This window comes from Balaenoptera borealis (assembly GCF_965194805.1).
Source record: "Balaenoptera borealis genome assembly, chromosome: X".
Classification (NCBI taxonomy): Eukaryota; Metazoa; Chordata; class Mammalia; order Artiodactyla; family Balaenopteridae; genus Balaenoptera; species Balaenoptera borealis.
In genome coordinates this window covers 55,194,764-55,217,969 of record NC_138881.1, presented here as the reverse complement: position 1 = coordinate 55,217,969, position 23,206 = coordinate 55,194,764, and the positions used below count along the sequence as shown (strand labels likewise).

General features: G+C 37.3%; 1 long non-coding RNA gene across 1 annotated transcript in view; it reads right to left on the bottom strand.

Moving 5' to 3' along the window:
• The window catches only part of LOC309620428, a 667,971-nt gene that overhangs the window by 18,897 nt on the left and 625,868 nt on the right, over positions 1–23,206 (bottom strand). Inside the window, exon 2 of the long non-coding RNA XR_014239545.1 lies at positions 70–22,483. This is a non-coding gene — a long non-coding RNA (uncharacterized lncRNA). The remainder of the gene's footprint in view (positions 1–69; positions 22,484–23,206) is intronic.

The following is a 23,206-nucleotide window of genomic DNA, read 5'->3' as shown; positions in this document are numbered from 1 at the left end:
GGCTTGAACCCGTGTCCCCTGCATTGGCAGGCAGATTCTCAACCACTGCGCCACCAGGGAAGCCCTTACCTTGATTTTTCTAATGCTAAACACATCTGCATTTCTAATATAAATCCAACATGATTTGCTTTTATTTTTAATTTTTTAAATCGAAGTATAGTTGATTTAAAATGTTTCAGGTATACAGCAAAATGATTCAGTTATATAGATAGATAGATATAGATAGATTGATATAGATATATATTCTGTTTCAGATTCTTTTCCATTATAAGTCATTATAAGATATTGAATATAGTTCCCTGTGCTATACAGTAGGTTCTTGTTGTTTATTTTGTATATATAGTAGTGTGTATCTGTTAATACCAAATTCCAAATTTATCCCTCCACCCCTTTCCACTTTCGTAACCATAAGTTTGTTTTCTCTGTCTATAAATATATTTATCTTTTGTAATTAAGTTCATTTGTATCATGTTTTTGATTTCACATATAAGTGGTATCATATGATATTTGCCTTTCTCTATCTGACTTACTTCACTTAGTATGATAATCTCTAGGTCTATCCATGTTGCTGCAAATGAAATTATTTCATTCTTTTTATAGATGAGTAATATTCCATTATATGTGTGTGTATATATATATGAGGAAGATTTATTATTAACATTATTTAACATTATATATCTATATCTATATTTATACAGTTTTCAGAGAATAGGTCTTTTGCCTCCTTAGGTAGGTTTATGCCTAGGTATTTTATTCTTTTCATTGTGATGGTAAATGGGATTGTTTCCTTAATTTCTCTTTCTGCTATTTCATTGTTAGTGTATAGAAATGCAACAGATTCCTGTATATTAATTTTGTATTCTGCAACTTTACTGAATTCATTGATGAGCTCTAGTAGTTTTCTAGAGATACCTTTAGGATTTTCTAAGTATAATATCATGTCATCTGCAAACAGTGACAGTTTTACTTGTTTTTCAATTTAGATTTCTTTAATTTCATTTTCTTCTCTGATTGCTGTGGCTAGGACTTCCAAAACCATGTTTAATAAAAGTGATGAGAATAGGTATCCTTGTCTTGTTCCTGATCTTAGAGGAAATGTTTTCAGCTTTTCACCATTGAATATGATGTTAGCTATGGGTTTGTCATATATGGGCTTTACTATATTGAGGTAGGTTCCCTCTATGCCTACTTTCTGGAGAGTTTTTATCATAAATGGATCTTGAATTTTATCAAAAGCTTTTTCTGCATCTATTGAGATGATCATATGGTTTTTATTCTTCATTTTGTTAATGTGGTGTATCACATTGATTGATTTGCAGATATTGAAGAACCCTTGCATCCCTGGGATAAATCCCATTTGATCATGTTGCATGATTCTTTTAATGTTTTGCTCGAGTCAGTTTGTATATATTTTGTTGAGGATTTTTGCATCTATAACATGATTTATTTTTTATTGAATTGGTAGATTCCATATGCTTTTTAAAAATAATTGTTTTCAGGATTGAAAATGTCTGTATTTTCCTTTAAAAGTTTTGACTTTTGTATATTTTGTATGATAGTTATATTAGACTCATAAAATGAATTGAGAAATATGCCTCCTTTACTCTGTTTTTGTTCATGTAAAATTGGAATGTTCTATTCTGTAAATTTTTGGTAGAATTTGCCTATAAGATCCTCTGAATCTAATATTTTCTTAGTGGGAAAAAGTTTCAACTTCTCATTCTATTTGTTTAATTGTCATAGAAACATTCAGATTTTTTATTTAGTCTATTTTTAAAATAGATCTTTATTGGGGTAGAATTGCTTCACAATACTGTTAGTTTCTGTTGTACAACAAAGTGAATCAGCCGTATGGATACATAGGTCCCCATACACCCTCCCTCTTGAGCCTCCCTTCCATCCTCCCTATCCCACCCCTCTAGGTCATCGCAAAGCACCGAGCTGATCTCCCTGTGCTATGCTGCTGCTTCCCACTAGCTATCTATCTTACATTTGGTAGTGTATATATGTCAATTCAACTCTCTCACTTAGTCCCAGCTTACCCCTCCACCTCTCCATGTCCTCAAGTCCATTCTCTAGTAGGTCTGCGTCTCTATTTCTGTCCTGCCCCTAGGTTCTTCATGACCTTTTTTTTTTTTTTTAGATTCCATATACATGTGTTAGCATACTGTATTTGTTTTTCTCTTTCTGACTTACTTCACTCTGTATGACAGACTCTAGGTCCATGCACCTCACTAAAAATAACTGAATTTCATTTCTTTTTATGGCTGAGTAATATTCCATTGTATATATGTGCCACATCTTCTTTATCCATTCATCTGTCGATGGACACTTACGTTTCTTCCATGTCTTGGCTATTGTAAATAGAGCTGCAATGAACATTGTGGTACATGACTCATTTTGAATTATGGTTTCATCAGGTTATATGCCCAGCAGTGGGATTGCTGGGGCCTAAGGTAGTTCTATTTATAGTTTTAAGGATACTCCATACTGTTCTCCATAGTGACTGTATCAATTTACATTCCAACCAGCAGTACAAGAGGATTCCCTTTTCACCACACCTTTTCCAGCATTTATTGTTTCTAGATTTTTTGATAACGGCCATTCTGACCAGCGGGAGGTGATACCTCATTGTAGTTTTGATTTGAAATTCTCTAATAATTAGTGATGTTGAACATCTTTTCATGTGCCTTTTGGCCATCTGTATGTCTTCCTTGGTGAAAGGTCTATTTAGGTCTTCTGCCCATTTTTTAACTGGATTGTTTGCTTTTTTGATATTGAGCTTCATGAGCTGTGTGAATATTTTGGAGATTAATCCTTTGACTGTTGTTTCATTTGCAAATATTTTCTCTCATTCTGAGGATTGTCTTTTTGTCTTGTTTATGGTTTCCTTTGTTGTGCAAAAGCTTTTAAGTTTAATTAAGTCCCATTTGTTTATTATTATTTTTATTTCTGTTACTCTAGGAGGTGGGCCAAAAAAGATCTTGGTGTGGTTTATGTCTAAGAGTGTTTTTCCTATGTTTTCCTCTAAGAGTTTTATAGTGTTCAGTCTTACATTTAAGTCTTTAATAAATTTGGAATTTATTTTTTGTATAGTGTTAGGTAGTGTTCTAATTTCCTTCTTTTACATGTAGCTGTCTGGTTTTTCCAGCACCAGTTATTGAAGAGGCTGTCTTTTCTCCATTGTATGTTCTTGCCTCCTTTGTCATAAATTAGGTGCCCATATGTGTGTGGGTTAATCTCTGGGCATTCTAACCTGTACCATTGATCTATATTTCTGTTTTTGTGCCAGTACCATACTGTCTTGATTACTGTAGCTTTGTGGTATAGTTTGAAGTTGGGGAACCTGATTCCTCCAACTCCGTTTTTCTTTCTCAAGATTGCTTTTCCTATTCGGGGTCTTTTGTGTTTCCATACGAATTGTAAATTTTTTTATTCTAATTCTGTGAAGAATGCCATTGGTAGTTTGATAGGGATTGCATTGAATCTGTAGATGGCTTTGGGTAGTATGTTTTTACAATATTGATTCTTCCAGTCCAAGAACATGGTATATTTCACCATCTGTTTATGCCATCCTTGATTTCTTTCATCATATTTTATAGCTTTGAGAGCACAAGTCTTTCACCTCCTTAGGCAGCTTTATTCCTAGGTATTTTATTCTTTTTGTTGCAATGGTAAATGGGAGTGTTTCCTTCATTTCTCTTTCTGATTTTTTGTTGTTGGTGTATAGGAATGCCAGAGATTTCTGTGCATTAATTTTGTATCCTGCAACCTTACCAAATTCATTGATTAGTTCTAGTAGTTTTATGGTGGCATCTTCTTTAGTATTTTCTATGTATGGTATCATGTCACCTGCAAACACTGACAGTTTTACTTCTTCTTTTCCAATTTGTATTCCTTTTATTTCTTTTTCTTCTCTGATTGCCATGGCTAGGACTTCCAAAACTATGTTGAATAAGAGTGGCGAGAGTGGACATCCTTGTCTTGTTCCCGTTCTTAGTGGAAATGCTCTCAGTCTTTCACCTTTGAGTATGATGCTTGCTGTGGGTTTGTCATATATGGCCTTTATTATGTTGAGGTAGCTTCCCTCTATGCCCATTTTCTGGAGAGTTTTTTTCATAAATGGGTGTTGAATTTTGTCAAAAGCTTTTTTCTGCATCTATTGAGGTGATCATATTGTTTTTATTCCTTAATTTGTTAATGTGGTGTATCACATTGATGGATTTGCGTATATTGAAGAATCCTTGCATCCCTGGGATAAATCCCACTTGATCACAGTGTATGATCCTTTTAAGGTGCTGTTGGATTCTGTTTGCTAGTATTTTGTTCAGGATTTTTGCATCTATGTTCATCAGTGATATTGGTCTACAATTTTCTTTTTTTGTGATATCTTTTTCTGATTTTGGTGTCAGGGTGATGGTGGCTTCATAGAATGAATTTGGGACTGTTTCTCCCTCTGCAATTTTTTGGAAGAGCTTGAGAAAGGATAGGTGTTAGCTCTTTTCTAATTGTTTGATATAATTCTCCTGTGAAGCCAGCTGTCCTGGACTTTTGTTTGTTGGAAGATTTTTAATTACAGTTTCAATTTCCTTACTTGTGATAGGTCTGTTTATATTTTCTAATTCTTCCTGGTTCAGTCTTGGAAAATTGTACCTTTCCAAGAATTTGTCCATATTTTCGTGATTTTCCATTTTATTAGCATATAGTCGTTTGTAGTAGTCTCTTGTAATCCTTCGTAATTCTTCAGTGTCAGCTGTGATTTTTCCTTTTTCATTTCTAAGTTTATTGATTTGTATCCTCTCCCTTTTTTTCTTGATGAGTCTGGCTAAGGCTTTATCAATTTTGTTTATCTTCTCAATGAACCAGCTTTTATTTGTATTGATCTTTGGTATTGTTTTCTTCATTTCTATTTCATTTATTTCTGCTCTGATCTTTATGATTTCTTTCCTTCTACTGACTTTGGGTTTTCTTTGTTCTTCTTTCTCTAGTTGTTTTAAGTGTAGGGTTAGAGTGTTTATTTGAAATTTTTCTTGTTTCTTGAGGTGAGATTGAATTGCTATACACTTCCCTCTTAGAACTTCTTTTGCTGCATCCCATAGGTTTTGGGTCATCATGTTTTGTTTGTCATTTGTTTCTATGTATTGGTGGTGTGGGAATATGCCGAGTTAGCATCTCCCCACAACTAGGGCACCTGTTGGCCACTGGTGGTGGACCCTGACGCCCAAGGAGATGGAAGGAACCCCCAAGTGAACCGGTAGGATGTGGGGGGACTGAGGGGGCAGGAGAAGTTTAGGCCAGTCAGAATCAGCACCCCTGAGGCCGAGGAGATCAGGAGAGGCAGGTGGGAGGGACCCTCCAGGAAGAGTGGGAGAGAAGCAGAGGGTGATTTCCTGGCCCACTCTGGCTGGGGAGCCTGCTGAGCTCCCAGGCTGGTACCACCCCTCCAAAGCCCCTTCTAGACTGCACGGATCCTGGGCATATAGGAGGGAGGCTGGGGAAATCAAGAGAGGCACTTGGGTGGAGCCATCTGGGAGGAGGGGTAGAGGAGTGGATGGCATTTGCCCTGCCCATTTGAGACCCCAAAGCCTGCTGGGCTCCCTGGTGATGTCCCCCACCCTCTGAGACCAGGGGTGGGGGCCACACCTGTGCCCTTTCTGTTCCTTGAGCCAAAGCTCCACCCCCCCCCCACAGCCCCCAGGGCCTTTTCCAGCCCTGGGGCTCCTAAGCATAGGCCCTGACTACCACCCAAATCTTGCCCTTCCTTAGGTCCCGCCCTCCAGAGCCAAGGCCTTCTCCCCCATTTTTTTCCCTTCTTTTTTTTTGTTTTCTCTGCCTCCTCCTCTTTTTTTCACTATTGCGGTGCTGATGTACCTTCCGGTTGTTGATTCGTCTATATTTTTATTTTTATATTCTTTCTAACATATCTGTTAGTTTCCTAGTCTAATTTTATTTTTTACTTTGTTATTGTTCTCTTTTTATTCTTTTTTTGCCACCCCATGAAGCTCGTGGCATCTTGGTTCATGAGCTGGGGATTGGGCCAAAGCTCCTGCAGTGGGAGCTATGAGTCTGAACCACTGGACTAACAGAGAGTCTCAGACCCCAGGGAATATTCATTGGAGTGAGGTCTCATGGATCCTCATCTCAGCACCAAGACCCAGCTCTACCCAACAGCGTACAAACTCCAGTGTTGGAAGCCTCAGGCCAAACAACCAGTAAGACAGGAACACAATCCCATTCATTAAAAAAAAAAAAATGAGACGGCAAAAAATATGTCACAGATGAAGGAGCAAGGCAAAAACCTACAAGACCAAATAAATGAAGAAGAAATAGGCAATCTACCCAAAAAAGAATTCAGAGTAATGATAGTAAAGATGATCCAGAATCTTGGAAATAGAATGGAGGCACGGATTGAGAAAATACAAGAAATGTTTAACAAAGATCTAGAAGAAATAAAGAACAAACAAACAGAGATGAACAACACAATAACTGAAATGAAAAATGCACTAGAAGGAATCAATAACAATAACTGAGGCAGAAGAATGAATAAGTGAGCTGGAAGACAAAATGGTGGAAATAACTGCCAGGGAGCATAATAAAGAAAAAGATTGAAAAGAATTGAAGACATTCTCAGAGACCTCTGGGACAGCACTAAATGCACCAACATTTGAATTATAGGGGTCCCAGAAGAAAAAGAGAAAAAGAAAGGGTCTGAGAAAATATTTGTAGAGATTATAGTTGAAAACTTCCCTAACATGGGAAAGGAAATAGTCACCAAAGTCCAGGAAACAAAGAGAGTCCCATAAAGGAAAAACCCTAGGAAAAACACATCAAGACACATATTAATCAAACTAACAAAAATTAAATTCAAAGAGAAGAAATTAAAAGCAGCAAGGGAAAAACAAAAAATAACCTACAAAGGAATCCCCATAAGGTTATCAGCTGATTTTTCAGCAGAAACTCTGAAGGGAGTAGCAGGATATACTTAAAGTGATGAAAGAGTAAAACCTACAATCAAGATTACTCTACCCAGCAAGGATCTCATTCAGATTCAATGGAGAAATCAAAAAACTTTTCAGACAAACAAAAGCTAAGAGAATTCAGCACCACCAAACCAGCTTTACAACAAATTCTAAGGAAAGTTCTCTAGGCGGGAAACACAAGAGAAGAAAACGACCCACAAAAACAATCCCCAAACAATTAAGAAAATGGTAATAGGAACATACATATCGATAATAACCTTGAAAGTAATGGATTAAATGTACCAACCAAAAGACACAGACTGGCTGAATGGATACAAAAACAAAACTCATATATATGCTGTCTACAAGAGACCTACTTCAGACCTAGGGACACATACAGACTGAAAGTGAAGAGATGGAAAAAGATATTCCATGCAAATGGAAATCAAAAGAAAGCTGGAGTAGCAATAGTTGTATCGGATAAAATAAACTTTAAAATGAAGCCTGTTACAAGAGGTAAGGAGGGACACTACATAATGATCAAAGGATCAATCCAAGAAGATATAACAATTATAAATGTTTATGCACTCATCATAGGAGAACCTCAGAACATATGGCAAATGCTAACAAACATGAAAGGAGAAATTGACAGTAACACAATAATAGTGGAGGGCTTTAACACCCCACTTACAGCAATGGACAGATCATCCAAACAGAACATAAATAAGGAAACAAAAGCTTTAAATGGCACAATAAACCAGATAGATTTAATTGATATTTATATAACATTCCACCCAAAAGTGGCAGAATACACTTTCTTCTCAAGTGCACATGGAACATTCTCTAGGATAGATCACATCTTGGGTCACAAATCAAGGCTCAGAAAATTTAAGAAAATTGAAATTGTATTAAGCATCTTTTCTGACCACAACGCTATGAGATTGGAAATCAATTACAGGAAAAAAAACTGTAAAAAACACAAATACATGGAGGCGAAAGTGTGTGCTACTAAATAACCAAGAGATCACTGAAGAAATCAAAGAAGAAATTTTAAAAATACATAGAAAAAAATGACAATGAAAACAGGATGACCCAAAACCTATGGGACGTTGCAAAAGCAGTTCTAAGAAGGAAGTTTATAGCAATTCAATTTCACCTCAAGAAACAAGAAAAATCTCAAATAAACAATCTATCCTTATATTTGGTCTATTTTGATCTATATCTTTTTCTAAGAATTCATCCATTTCACTTAAGTTTTCAAAATTTTGGCATAAAATTATTCATAATATTCTTATTCTTATTCTTATTTTTTCAAATATAATTATTATTTTGCCAAAATACAGTCCATAATTCAGAGCATGACTCATTTCAAGAGGGGAAAACACTCTCTCCTGATAGACTAAAGACAATCCAAACATATCTTACACCCTTAACAAAAGACAATTGAGAGTGTTTCTTGTTTTAACTGGATATTGTGGACAATGGGTACTAAGTTTTTGTGAGATTGAAACACGTCTTTATGAATTGACTAAGTCCTCAGTCAGAGACCCTCTCCTGGGGAACCCAGATGTGAAGAGGGCTTCTGTATTCTGAATAAGGCTGTTCAACAGCCTTTCTCTAGTCATGTCTAACTACTAAAACTCTTGTGTCTATTTATGCATAAGCAATCTGACAAGCCCTTGGGATTTTAACTCAAGTTGATAAGAACTAGCCAAAACTCTTCGCTCCAGAATTTTACTCAGACATAAAAAAGAATGAAATTTTGTCCCTTTCAACAATATGGATGGACCTGTAGGGCATTATGCTTAGTGAAATAAGTCAGAAATAGAAAGACAAATACTGTATGTTATCACTCATATGTGTAATTTAAAAATTGAAACAAAGAATTGAAAATAACAAAAGAGGAACATACTACTGATATATAGAACAAACTAATGGTTATCAGTGGGGAGGGGGAAGATAGGAGTAGGGTAGTAAGAGATACAAACTACTGTGTATAAAATAAATACTGCAAAGATATACTCTACAGTACAGGGAACATAGACAACATTTTATAATAACTTCAAATAGAGTATAATTGATAAAACATTGGATCAGTATGTTGTACACTTAAAACTAACACAATATTTTAAATCAACTGTTGTTCAAAAATAAATATAAATAAATAAGAAAAAATCCATTGCTCCAAAAACTGTAAGGAATAAGAAATCTTTATAGACAAAGGGAAAAAAATCTGTGCTATACATATGATGAAACATTTTTCAGTGATTTTAAAAAGTGAGCTACCAAGCCATGAAAAGACATGGAGCAACCTTAAATGCATATAGCTAAGTGAAAGAAGCCAGTTTGAAAAACTACATACTGTGTGAATCCAAGTATATATCATTTCTGAAAAAGGCAAAACTATAGAGACCATAAAAGGATCAGTGTTTGCTAGGGGTTCAGAGGGAGGAGAGTGAATAGGTGGAGCACAAGGGATTTGTAGGGTGAGGAAACTACCCTTTGTGATACATATGTATGCATGACATCATGCATTTTACAAAATCCATAGAACTATACAACACAAAGGATGAACCTTAATGTAAACTATGAACTTTAATTATATCAATATTGGTTTATCAATTGTAAGAAGTGTACCACAGTAATGTAAGATGTTAATAATAGGGGAACTGTGTGTGGGAGAGGTATGATATATTGAACTGTGTGCTACTTGCTCAATTTTCAGTAACATAAAATTGTCCTAAAAATAAATATATTACTTTTAGAAGGTAAGGAAGAAAAACAATCCATTTGAGAAGTTAACTTCAAGTGTAAGATTTTTAAATGAATATACATTTTTAAAAGTTTGATATCCTCAAGATCTAAAGGAAGGAAGAACCTGATTGATGTAGAAAAATGATTTTGTTAGGAGAAGTCTGTCAGAGGCAAGTTGCATACATCACTAAAATGGCCAGTTTAGTGCTTACCTACTTCCCCAATCTCTAAAAACAAAAACCAACCAAAAACATTGCTTACTATACTCTCACCCTTGACCCTGTTGGAAAGGTTTATCTCCCTTGTCATAGAGCAATAGCTATTACTGAAAGACTTGTTGATGCTTCTGCTGAACAGGTTCTAGCCTCTTTTGGTGTCTCTGTGATGCATTTTAGATAATTCACATGTGACTTTCAGTTAACCAATTCTTATTTCAGTTTTGTCCTTTGATTTCTCATTTTAGTGAATATTTTCCCCTTCAAGATTCTATTTCTTTTAATAATATCTGTTCATTTTTGATAGTCTTCTGTTCTATGATCATATATTTATTTCTTTAAAAGTTTTAAATCTACGTATTTCTCACTTTATTTCTAGTAAGTCTAGCATCTAATATCTTTGTGAGCCTGTGTCTATAGTTTTTATTTCTACTCACTCTTGCTCATGATAGTTTATATGCCTCTGAGGTTTATGATGTTTTCTGAATACCAGGAGCTAAAGTTTCTCATAACTTTCTCTTTAATGTGACTTCTTTGAGACCAGACTTCAAAGTGTGTTTTCCAAATAGAATTTGCATTTGCTTTTGCAGTTACAACTTGCTGAGAATAAGAGGGAAGAGGATGGTGTAGTGTCATGAAGTTGCCAATGAAAAGTTATGCTTTTTCTCATGCAGGCATGAACTTAGTCACACAAGTATACTCTACATGAGAGTATGGTCAAGACAGTAAAATTTCTACTGAAATCGTGAGAAATGGCTGAGATGCAACCACATTAATATGCATAATTCGTCTGCTATTTTCAATGTCCTATATCTACAAATTAAGATTACAAACGCTTACATACACTAAAGGCAAAAAAAGGAAGAATGTAGTTAGTGAACTTGTATGCCAAATGAGTGTGGCTTTATGTTCTCCTAATGGTAAAATAAGGGGAAAAAAGGAGTTAGACTCAAGAGTCATGTTAAAATAAAAATTTATAATTACTGTTTGAAATTACTATTTTTTCATATTGCTATTAGTTTCAGAATAAAAATAATTAATTTTATATATACATATATATGTACAATTTATATCTTCATATGCCATGATAAACTGAAAGCTTTATTTCAGTTTTCTAAAACTTGCTCTTCTCAAACTTGTGTTCATCTTTGAAGTCTTTGAAGTGTACGACTCAAAATTCTAGTATTTTTGAAAGTGTGCCACAAATGCTAAATGTTTGAGGAACACTAACTAAAGGACAGTTTGGGGTTCCTCAGCATGTTTCTTATTCAATCTTTCTCTTTGGGTTGAGGAAGATGTGAATGAGGGCAGTAACTGCCCCCAGCCTCCACTTAGCATCATGTCATTTAATATTAACCATGAAGAAGGTTAATTATTAACATTCTATAGAGGCAGAAATAGAGTCAGAAAGATGAGGTGCAGCCAGTATTTGTGCCAGGCTCTAAAATTCAGGTGAATTAGTGGTGAGGAGGGAAGAATAGGAATAGAAGGAGGTTTTGTATATTACTGGAGCATCCTGACAGAATTCCTCTAAATTGTTCCTAGCATTTCTGTCATCCACTGCTAAAAATTTAAAAATAAAACTAAAAATGACCCTGTAAGATTCCAGGAGAATTAACAAAGTGGAGTTTACTCCCAAACTAGCAACCTAGGGGGACTATTATTCCTTAAGCAGAGACATTGCTGTTCAGGTGGCAGCATGCTGTAGCATTATTAAGAGCAGAGGCTTTGGAATAAACAGTCCAGGATTAGAAGTCCAGCTCTGCCTCTTATCCTGCGTGAGTAGCTTTGAATAAATTTCTCAGTCTCTGTACCTTAAAGTTCTCATCTGTAAAATGATGCTAATAAAGTACTTACTTCTTAGGGTTATTGTGAAGATTAAATGAGATAACGCATTTGAAGCACAGTGCTTCTGGGTCTACTCACTTCCCTGCAAATGGCACTATTTTGTTCCTTTTTATGGCTGACTAATATTCCACTGTATATATGTACCACATCTTTTTTATCCATTTCTCTGTTGATGGACATTTAAGTTGCTTCCACGTCCTGGCTATTGTAAATAGTGCTGCAATGAATATTGGGGTGCATTTATCACTTTGAATTATTGTTTTCTTCAGGTGTATACCCAGGAGTGAGATTGCTGGGTCATGTGGTAGTTCTTGTTTTAGTTTTTTGAAGAACCTCCATACTGTTCTCTATAGGAGATATACCAATTTACATTCCAACCAACAGTGACAGAGGGTTCCCTTTCTTCCACACCCTCTCCAGCATTTATTGTTTGTAGATTTTTTGATGATGGCCATTCTGACTGTTGTGAGGTGATACCTCACCATAGTTTTGATTTGCATTTCTCTAATAATTAGTGATGTTGAGCATCTTTTCATGTGTTTGTTGGCCATATGTATGTCTTCTTTGGAGAAATGTCTATTTCAGTCTTCTGCCCATTTTTTGATTGGGTTGTTTGTTTTGTTTGATACTGAGCTGCATGAGCTGTTTGTATATTTTGGAGATCAATCCCTTGTTGGTTACTGGTTTGCAAATATTTTCTCCCATTCTAAGGGTTGTCTTTTCATCTTGTTTATGGTTTCCTTTGTTGTGCGAAAGCTTTTAATTAGGTCCCATTTGGTATTTTTTGTTTTTATTTTCATTACTCTAGGAGGTGGGTCAAAAAAGATGTTGCTGTGATTTATGTCCGAGTGTTCTGCCTATGTTTTCCTCTAAGAGTTTTATAGTGTCTGGTCTTACATTTAGGTCTTTAATCCATTTTGAGTATATTTTTTTGTATGGTGTTAGGGAATGTTCTAGTTTCATTCTTTTACATGTAGCTGTCCAGTTTTCCCAGCCACTTATTGAAGAGAGTGTCTTTTCTCAATTGTATACTCTTGTCTCCTTTATCAAAGATAAGGTGACCGTATGTGCACGGGTTTATCTCTGGGCTTTCTAGCTTGTTCCATTGATCTATATTTCTGTTTTTGTGTGAGTACCATATTGCTTTGATTACTGTAGCTTTGTAGTATAGTCTAAAGTCTGGGCGCCTGGTTCCCCCAGCTCCGTTTTTCTTTGTCATGATTGCTTTGGCTATTCGGGATCTTTTGTGTCTCCATACAAATTGTGAAATTTTTTGTTCTAGTTCTGTGGAAAATGCCATTGGTAGTTTGATAAGGATTGAATTGAATCCATAGATTGCTTTGGGTAGTATAGTCGTTTTTACAGTATTGTTTCTTCCAATCCAAGAACATGGTATATCTCTCCATCTGTTTGTATCGTCTTTCATTTATTTCATCAGTGTCTTATAGTTTTCTGCATACAGGTCTTTTGTCTCCTTAGGTAGGTTTATTCCTAGGTATTTTATTCTTTTTGTTGCAATGGTAAATGGGAGTGTTTCCTTAATTTCTCTTTCAGATATTTCATCATTAGTGCATAGGAACATCAGAGATTTCTGTGCATTAATTTTGTATCCTGCAACTTTACCAAATTCATTGATTAGCTCTTGTAGTTTTCTGGTAGCATCTTTAGGATTCTCTAAATATAGTGTCATGTCATCTGCAAACAGTGGCAGTTTTACTTCTTCCTTTCCGATTTGGATTCATTTCTTTTTCTTCTTGATTGCTGTGGCTAAAACCTCCAAAACTATGTTGAATAATAGTGACGAGACCACTCTCCCCTTCTTAGTGAGGGCATAGTCATTGGTATGGAAAGGTCTAAGGGCTAGCAGAGGAAGGATCATACTATTGCATCAGAATCTGGGACCCAAGTGGAAAGGAGGCAAGAAGTTAAGAATGGATTAACACAGAAATTGAGACAAATGTTCTATGTACAAATTACCTGTTTTTTTTCACACTCATTGATTAATTTAATTCCTCTCAATAGTTCTGCAAGTTGAAAATTCTGATGGCCATGTTATTACTTTGGAAAATTCTTTTTGTTATTATTATTGCTATCATTTGTGCAATATATACCTTAGGAACATATGTCATGGCTAATTCCAAATTAGGGAAAACTATTTTCCTGCAGCTCTATATTGAGATTCTTCAGGTATAACTATTAATAATATGTTCTTTGATCAGCACATCCTAGAAAAAGGAGAAAATAGGAGAAAAAACACCCCAATTCCATCACCTCATTATGACTACTGTTAGCATAGAGATATATTTTCTCCTAGCCCTTTTGTCTCTGAATATTTTCACATAGTTTCAATTTGAGTCCCACTTTTAATAAATTCAACATAAGTATTTTCTCATTTTGATAGATAGTTTTCACATTCATAGTAGTAATGGCTGAAGAGAATTTCAACAGGGGATTGTGGTGGAATTTTCTTTACCTCTTTTGCTATTGTTTATTATCCCCATGTGCTGTACTGGTGAGGACAATAAGGCTCAGAAAATTTAAGCAATGTGCCAAGGGTAACATAGTTAGTGACGAAGTCACAAAACAAAGCCAGATGTTTTTTTCAAATACTGTTTTCTTTCCACTTGACCTTTCTGCCTCTGTTTTACACAAAATCAAGGAATGAGAAACTGAAGAAATCTTTATGTTATCCTACAGAGAAAGGCACGAGGAGGGTGTAGGGAGGAGAGGTTGGGGATAGAACAATACTCAAGGTACCCATCTTGCCAAAGGCTCTGGATTTTCATCTATAGAAGAGGCCTGCATCCTCCTTAACATGCCAAAATATTTTGTTTTAGACTGTTACATTTATCCTCTGCTGTGATGGACATGATTTGTAAAGCAGCATGGAATGCAATCTGTGTATCAGTGGCACTTCTGTTTTCCTCTTTTTTGTGAAGATTATGGTTGTATTCTTGTCCTTTGACATTCAGTCCTTAGTCCCACTAATCCTCTTTGGCTACACCAATATTGTTTTTTGAATTTCATGAAGTGGTTGCCCTGAAATCTTGGAATAGATAGACTTTGAGGGTGGCAAGCCCTAGGATTTAGAAATTCCATTTCATCCTGAGGGTGAGAGTGATCAATGGTCAGGCTCTGGATCCACCTTACTGGGTAGAACCCATTCAGAAGGATTGGGGAGTTTGGAGGCAGGATCAAGATGGCAGAGAAGGAAGACACTGATCTCATCATGAACACACAAAAACTACAACTACATATGTAGCAACTCTTCCTAGAATGAACTGAAAACTAGCAGTATGACTCATCTACAGCCAAGAATATAATGAAAGAACAACATGGAGGTGGTAGGAGAGAAGGGATACAGCTGGATCCCACACTCCTAGTGGGTGACCCAGAAGAGGAAGGGGAAATCACAGGCTCAGGGATCCTCCCTCTGGAGTGAGGGGTTTGAGCCCCATATTAGGTACCCCAGCCCTGGGTCTGACAATGGGAAGACAAGCCTCATTAGTTGACTTGAAAACCAGTGGGGCTGACCAGAGTGATGTAAGAAACTGAGACTCCTCTCTTGAAAAATGCACACACGGACTTGTTTGCTCCCAGTCCCAGCACAGAGGCAGCAGACTTAAAACTGCTTGGTGCTCTGGCCAGCCTCCAGGATCACCACAGTTCATCTCTCAGCCCCCACCAGGTTCCTGTTCCATCCCCTTCTGCTCTTGCATTGTTCTCCAGTAAGGCAAAAGATGTCATTGCCAATGTGCACACATGCACTGAGGAAGGAGCAGGGCCAGGTCAGGTACCAGCCCCACCTCTAACCAGGGTAGAGACAGCCATTGCCATCATGCACACACACATGCACCAGGGAAGGGGCAGAGCCATCTCAGTAGTGCAACTCCATCTCCTTGGGCTGCAACTCTGCTTCTACTCAAGGTGCACATGCACACACTTGGAAAAAAAGCAGAAGTAGCTCATAAGTGCAGCCCCAAGACCTCAGTCTCTGGCCATGCACTTAAAGAAAGCAGAGGCTGCCAGAGAAAAGCCCAATTCCCCCACGGCTCCTGCTCTAATCCCTCAGGCCCTGCCCCTGCCCCTCAATAAAGCAGCAATTGCCACTGAGCCTAGGAGAAGACACAGCCGAAACGTGACTCTGACGCTAGCTCATCTGACTCCAGCCCTACCTCCCACCAAGACACTTGCTGCCAGTGCACCCCAGGAGAAGATATAGCCCATGCTCACTTCAGATCCAGCTCTCCCACCCCATCAAAGCCACTGGGCACATGCAATCTGCTAGGGATGCTCCCACACAAGAGCACACCTTCAATACCACAATAGGTAACTGTTTCACCTAATTTCATAGGGATAGAGAAAGTTGAACAAAAGAAGAAGACAGAGGAATATATTTCAAACAAAAGAACAAAACAAAACCCCAGAAAAACCCTAATGAAACAAATTTTAAATTTACCTGATAAAGAGTGCAAAGCAATGGTAATAAAAATGCTAAATGAACTCAGGAAGAGAATAAATGAACACAGTGAGAACTTCAATAAAGAACTAGGAAATATAAAAAGGAACCAGTCAGACCTGAAGAATACAAAACCTGAAGCTGAAAACACACTAGAAAGAATTAACAGCAGATTAGGTGATACAGAAGAATGCATAAGTGATCTGGAATATAAAATAATGGAAACAACCTAATCAGAACAACATAAAGAAAACATTAAATGAACATAGTTTAAAAGACTTCTGGGACAACATCAAAGATACTAACATTTGCATTGCAGGGGTCCCAGAAGGAGAAGAGAGAGACAGAAATGAGCAGAAAATGGTATTTGATGAAATTATGGATGAAAACTTCCCTAACCTGAAGAAAGAAAAAATATCCAGGTCCAGGAAGCACAGAGAGTCCTAAACAAGATGAACCCAAAGAGACCCACACCAAGACATACCATAATTAAAATGGTAAAAGTTAAGGACAGAATTTTAAAGGCAGCAAGAGTAAAACAAAGAATCACATACAAGGAAACCCCTATAAGGTTATCAGCTGATTTTTTTGTGTGGAAACTTTGCAGGGCAGAAAGAAGTGCCATGATACATTTAAAGTGCTAAAAGGAAAAAAAAAAAAAATTACAATCTAAGATACTCTATCCAGCAAGGTTATCATTCAGAATTCAAAGAGAGATAGAATTTCCCAGACAAGCAAAAACTAGAAGAGTTCATCACCATTAAACCAACCTTCCAAGAAATGTTAAAGTATCTTCTTTAAGTGTAAAAATAAAAAGACTATAACAAGAAATAAGAAAATATAAGAAGGAAAAAAATTCACTGGTAAAGACAAATATATAGTAAGGCAGTTGATCAACTGCTTAAATAAGCTGGTACAAATGCTAAAAGATGAAAATTGCAAAATCAACTATAACTATAACAAACAGTTAAGAGAGCTTCAAGATGGCAGAAGAGTAAGACATGGAAATCACCTTCCTCCCCACAAATACATCAGAAATACATCTACATGTGGAACAACTCCTAGAGAACACCTCCTGAATGCTGGCAGAAGACCTCAGACTTCCCAAAAGGCAAGAAACTCCCCATGTACCTGGGTAGGGCAAAAGAAAAAAGAAAAAACAGAGACAAAAGAATAGGGACAGGACCTGCACTAGTGGGAGGGAGCTTTGAAGGAGGAAAACTTTCCATACACTAGGATGCCCCTTTGAGGGCAGAGACTGCGGGTGGCAGAGGGGGGAGTCTTCAGAGTCATGGAGGAGAGCACAGCCACAGGGGTGCAGAGGGAAAAGCGGAGAGATTCCTGCACAGAGAATCGGTGCAGACAAGCGCTCACGAGCCCTAGAGGCTTCTCTGCTCACCCACGGGACTGGTGGGGGCTGGGAGCTGAGGCTCGGGCTTTGGTCAGATCCTAGGGAGAGCACTGGTGTTGGCTGTGTGAACACACCCTGAAGGGGGCTAGTGTGCCATGGCTAGCCGAGAGGGAGTCTGGGAAAAGTCTGGAGGCGCCAAAGAGACAAGAGACTTTTTCTTGCCTCTTTGTTTCCTGGTGCGTGAGGAGAGGGGATTAAGAGCACCGCTTAAAGGAGGTCCAGAGATGGGCGTGAGCCATGGCTATCAGCACGGACCACAGAGACGGGCATGAGACACTAAGGCTGCTTCTACAGCCACCAAGAAGCCTGTGTGCAAGCACAGGTCACTATCCACACCTCCCCTCCCGGAAGCCTGTGCAGCCCGCCACTGCCAGGGTCCCGTGATCCAGGGACAACTTCCCTGGGAGAATGCATAGCACACCTCAGGCTCTTGAAAAGTCATGCTGGCCTCTGCCACCAAAGGCTCCCACCGCATTCCGTACCCCTCTATCCCCAGCCTGAGTGAGCCAGAGCCCCCGAATCAGCTGCTCCTTTAACCATGTCTTGTCTGAGCAAAGAACAGATGCCCTCAGGCGACCCACACGCAGAGGCGGGTCCAAATCCAAAGCTGAACCCCAGGAGCTGTGCGAACAAAGAAGAGAAGGGGAAATTTCTCCCAGCAGCCTCAGGGGCAGCGGATTAAATCTCCACAATCAACTTGATGTACCCTGCATCAGTGGAATACCTGAATAGACAACGAATCATCCCAAATTGAGGAGGTGGACTTTGGGAGCAACGATATATACATATATATTTTTCCCTTTTTCTCTTTTTGTGAGTGTGTATGTGTATGCTTCTGTGTGTGCTTTTGACTGTATAGCTTTGCTTTTACCATTTGTCCTAAGGATCTGTCTGTCAGGTTTTCTTTTTTTTTCAGTATACTTTTTAGCACTTGTTATCATTGGTGTATTTGTTTTTTGGTTTGGTTGCTCTCTTCTTTCTTATTTTCTTTTATTTTTTATCACTTCTTTAAAATTTTGTTTAATAATTATTTTTTATTTTAATTACTTTATTTTACTTTATTTTATGGTATTAAATTTTATTTTATCTTCTTCTTTCTTTCTTTCTTTTTTTCTCCCTCTTATTCTGAGCCAAGTGGATGACAGGCTCTTGGTTCTCCAGCCAGGCATCAGGGCTGTGCCTCTGAGGTGGGAGAGCCAAGTTCAGGACACTGGTCCACAAGAGACCTCCGAGCTCCATGTAATAGCAAATGGTGAAAACCTCACAGAGTTCTCCATCTCAGAGCCAAGACCCAGCTCCACTCAACGACCAGCAAGCTACAGTGCTGGACACCTTATGCCAAACAACTAGAAAGACAGGCACACAGCCCCATCCATTAGTAGCGAAGCTGCCTAAAATCATAATAAGGCCACAGACATCCAAAAACACACCACCAGACGTGGACCTGCCCACCAGAAAAACAAGATCCTGCCTCACCCACTAGAACACAGGCACTAGTCCCCTCCACCAGGAAACCGACACACCCCACTGAAGCAACCTTAGCCACTGGGGACAGACACCAAAAACAACGGAAACTATGAAACTGCAGCCTGTGAAAAGGAGACCCCAAACACAGTAAGTTAAGCAAAATGAGAAGACAGAGAAACACACAGCAGATGAAGGTGCAAGGCAGAAATCCACAAGACCTAACAAATGAAGAAGAAATAGGCAGTCTACCTGAAAAAGAATTCAGAGTAATGATAGTAAAGATGATACAAAATCTTGGAAATAGAATGGAAAACTACAAGAAATGTTTAACAAGGACGTAGAAGAACTAAAGAGCAAACAAACAGTGAGGAACAACACAATAAATGAAATTAAATATTCTCTAGAAGGGATTAATACCAGAATAACTGAGGCAGAAAAGCAGGTAAGTGACCTGGAAGATAAAATAGTGGAAATAACTACTGCAGAGCAGAAAAAGGAAAAAGATTGAAAAGAATTGAGGACACTCGCAGAGACTTATGGGACAAAATTAAACACACCAACATTCGAATTATAAGGGTCCCAGAAGAAGAAGAGAAAAAGAAAGGGACTGAGAAAATATTTGAAGAGATTATAGTTGAAAACTTCCCTAATATGGGAAAGGAAATAGTTAATCCAGGAAGCACAGAGAGTCCCATACAGGATAAATCCAAGGAGAAACATGCCAAGACACATATTAATCAAACTATCAAAAATTAAATACCAAGAAAAAATATTAAAAGCGGCAAGGGAAAAACAACAAATAAAACAAAAAGGAATCCCCACAAGGTTAACAGTTGATCTTTCAGCAGAAACTCTTCAAGCCAGAAGGGAGTGGCAGGACATATTTAAAGTGATGAAGGAGAAAAACCTACAAGCAAGATTACTCTACCCAGCAAGGTTCCCATTCAGATTTGACAGAGAAATTAAAACCTTTACAGACAAGCAAAAGGTAAGAGAATTCAGCACCACCAAACCAGCTTTACAACAAATGCTAAAAGAATTTCTCTAGGCAGGAAACACAAGAGAAGGAAAAGACCTACAATAATAAACCCAGAACAATTAAGAAAATGGTAATAGGAACATACATATCGATAATTACCTTAAATGTAAAGGGATTAAATGCTCCAACCATAAGACATAGACTGGCTGAATGGGTACAAAAACAAGACCTGTATATATGCTTTCTACAAGAGACCCACCTCAGACCTATGGACACATACAGACTGAAAGTGAAGGGGGGGGGAAATAGATATTCCATGAAAATGGAAATCAAAAGAAACCTGGAGTAGCAATTCTCATATTAGACAAAATAGACTTTAAAACAAAGACTATTACAAGAGACAAAGAAGGACACTTCATAATGATCAAGGTATCAATCCAAGAAGAAGATATAACAATTGTAAATATTTATGCACCCAACATAGGAGCACCTCTATACATAAGGAAAATACTAACAGCCATAAAAGGGGAAATCGGCAGTAACACAATCATAATAGGGAACTTTAACACCTCATTTCCACCAATGGACAGATCATCCAGAATGAAAATAAATAAGTAAACACAAGCTTTAAATGATACATTAAACAAGATGGACTTAATTGATATTTATAGCACATTCCATCCAAAAACAACAGAATACACATTCTTCTCAAGTGCTCATGGAACATTTTCCAGGATAGATCATATCCTGGGTCACAAAGCAAGCCTTGGTAAATTAAAGTAAATTGAAATCATATGAAGTATCTTTTCTAACCACAATGCTATTAGACTAGATATCAATTACAGAAAAAAACCTGTAAAAAATACAAACACATGGAGGGTAAACAATGCAATACTTAATAACCAAGGGATTACTGAAGCAATCAAAGAGGAAATAAAAAAATACCTAGAAACAAATGACAATGAAAACACAATGACCCAAAATCTACGGGATGCAGCAAAAGCAGTTCTATGAGGGAAGTTTAGAGCAACAAAATCTTACCTTAAGAAACAAGAAACATCTCACATAAACAACCTAACCTTACACCTAAAAGAACAAGAGAAAGAAGAAAAAAAAAACTCCCAAAGTTAGCAGAAGGAAAGAAATCATAAAGATCAGATCAGAAATAGATGAAAAACAAGTGAAGGAAATGATAGCAAAGATCAATAAAACTAAAAGCTGGTACCTTGAAAGATAAACAAAATTGATAAACCATTAGCCAGACTCAACAAGAAAAAAGGGGAGAGGACTCAAATCAATAGAATTAGAAATGAAAAAGGAGAAGTAACAAGTGACACTGCAGAAATACAAAGGATCATGACAGATTACTACAAGTAACTATATGCAAATAAAATGGACAACCTGGAAGAAATGGACAAATTCTTAGAAATGCACAACCTTCTGAGACTGAACCAGGAAGAAATAGAAAATATGAACAGACCAATCACAAGCACTGAAATTGAAACTGTGATTAAAAATCTTCCAAGAAAAAAAAAAGCCCAGGATGAGATGGCTTCACAGGCGATCTATGAAACATTTAGAGAAGAGCTAACACCTATCCTTCTCAAATTCTTCCAAAATATAGCAGAGGGAGGAACTGTCCCAAACTAATTCTATGAGGCCACGATCACCCTGATACCAAAACCAGACAAAGATGTCACAAAGAAAGATAACTACAGGCTAATATCACTAATGAACATAGATGTCAAAACCCTCAAGAAAATACTAGCAAACAGAATCCAACAGCACATTAAAAGGATCATACACCATGAACAAGTGGGGTTTATCCCAGGAATCCAAGGATTCTTCAATATACGCAAATCAGGAAATGTGATACACCATATTAACAAATTGAAGAATAAAAACCACATGATCATCTGAATAGATGCAGAAAAAGCTTTCAACAAAATTCAACACCAATTTATGATATAAAGCATCCAGAAAGTAGGCATACAGTCAACTTTCCTCAACATAATAAAGGCCATATATGACCAACCCACAGCCAACATCATCCTCAATGGTGAAAAACGGAATCCATTTCCACTAAGATCAGGAACAAGCCAAGGTTGCCCACTCTCACCACTATTATTCAACATAGTTTTGGAAGTTTTAGCCACAGCAATCAGAGAACAAAAAGAAATAAAAGGAATGCAAATTGGAAAAGAAGTAGAGCTCTCACTGTTTGCAGATGACATGATAGTATACATAGAGAATCCTAAAGATACTACCGGAAAACTACTAGAGCTAATCAATGAATTTGGTAAAGTAGCAAGATACAAAATTAATGCACAGAAATCTCTTGCATTCCTATACACTAATGATGAAAAATCTGAAATTGAAATTAAGAAAACACTCCCATTTACCATTGCAACAAAAAGAATGAAATATCTAGGAATAAACCTATCTAAGGAGACAAAAGACCTGTATGCAGAAAATTATAAGACACTGATGAAAGAAATTAAAGATGATACAAATAGATGGAGAAATATACCATGTTCTTGGATTGGAAGAATCAACATTGTGAAAATGACTCTACTACCCAAAGCAATCTACAGATTTATTGCAATCCCTATCAAATTACCACTGGCATTTTCCACAGAACTAGAACAAAAAATTTCACAATTTGTATGGAAACACAAAAGACCCCGAATAGCCAAAGCAATCTTGAGAAAGAAAAACGGAGCTGGAGGAATTTAGCTCCCTGGCTTCAGACTATACTACAAAGCTACAGTAATCAAGGCAGTATGGTACTGGCACAAAAACAGAAATATAGATCAATGGAACAGGATGGAAAACCCATAGATAAACTGATGCATATATGGTCACCTTATCTTTGATAAAGGAGGCAAGAATATATAGTGGAGAAAAGACAGCCTCTTCAATAAGTGGTGCTGGGAAAACTGGACAGCTACATGTAAAAGAATGAAAGTAGAACACCTCCTAACACCATACAGAAAAATAAACTCAAAATGGATTAAAGATCTCAAAGTAAGGCCAGACACTATCAAACTCTTAGAGAAAAACATAGACAGAACACTGTATGACATAAATCACAGCAAGATCCTTTTTGACCCC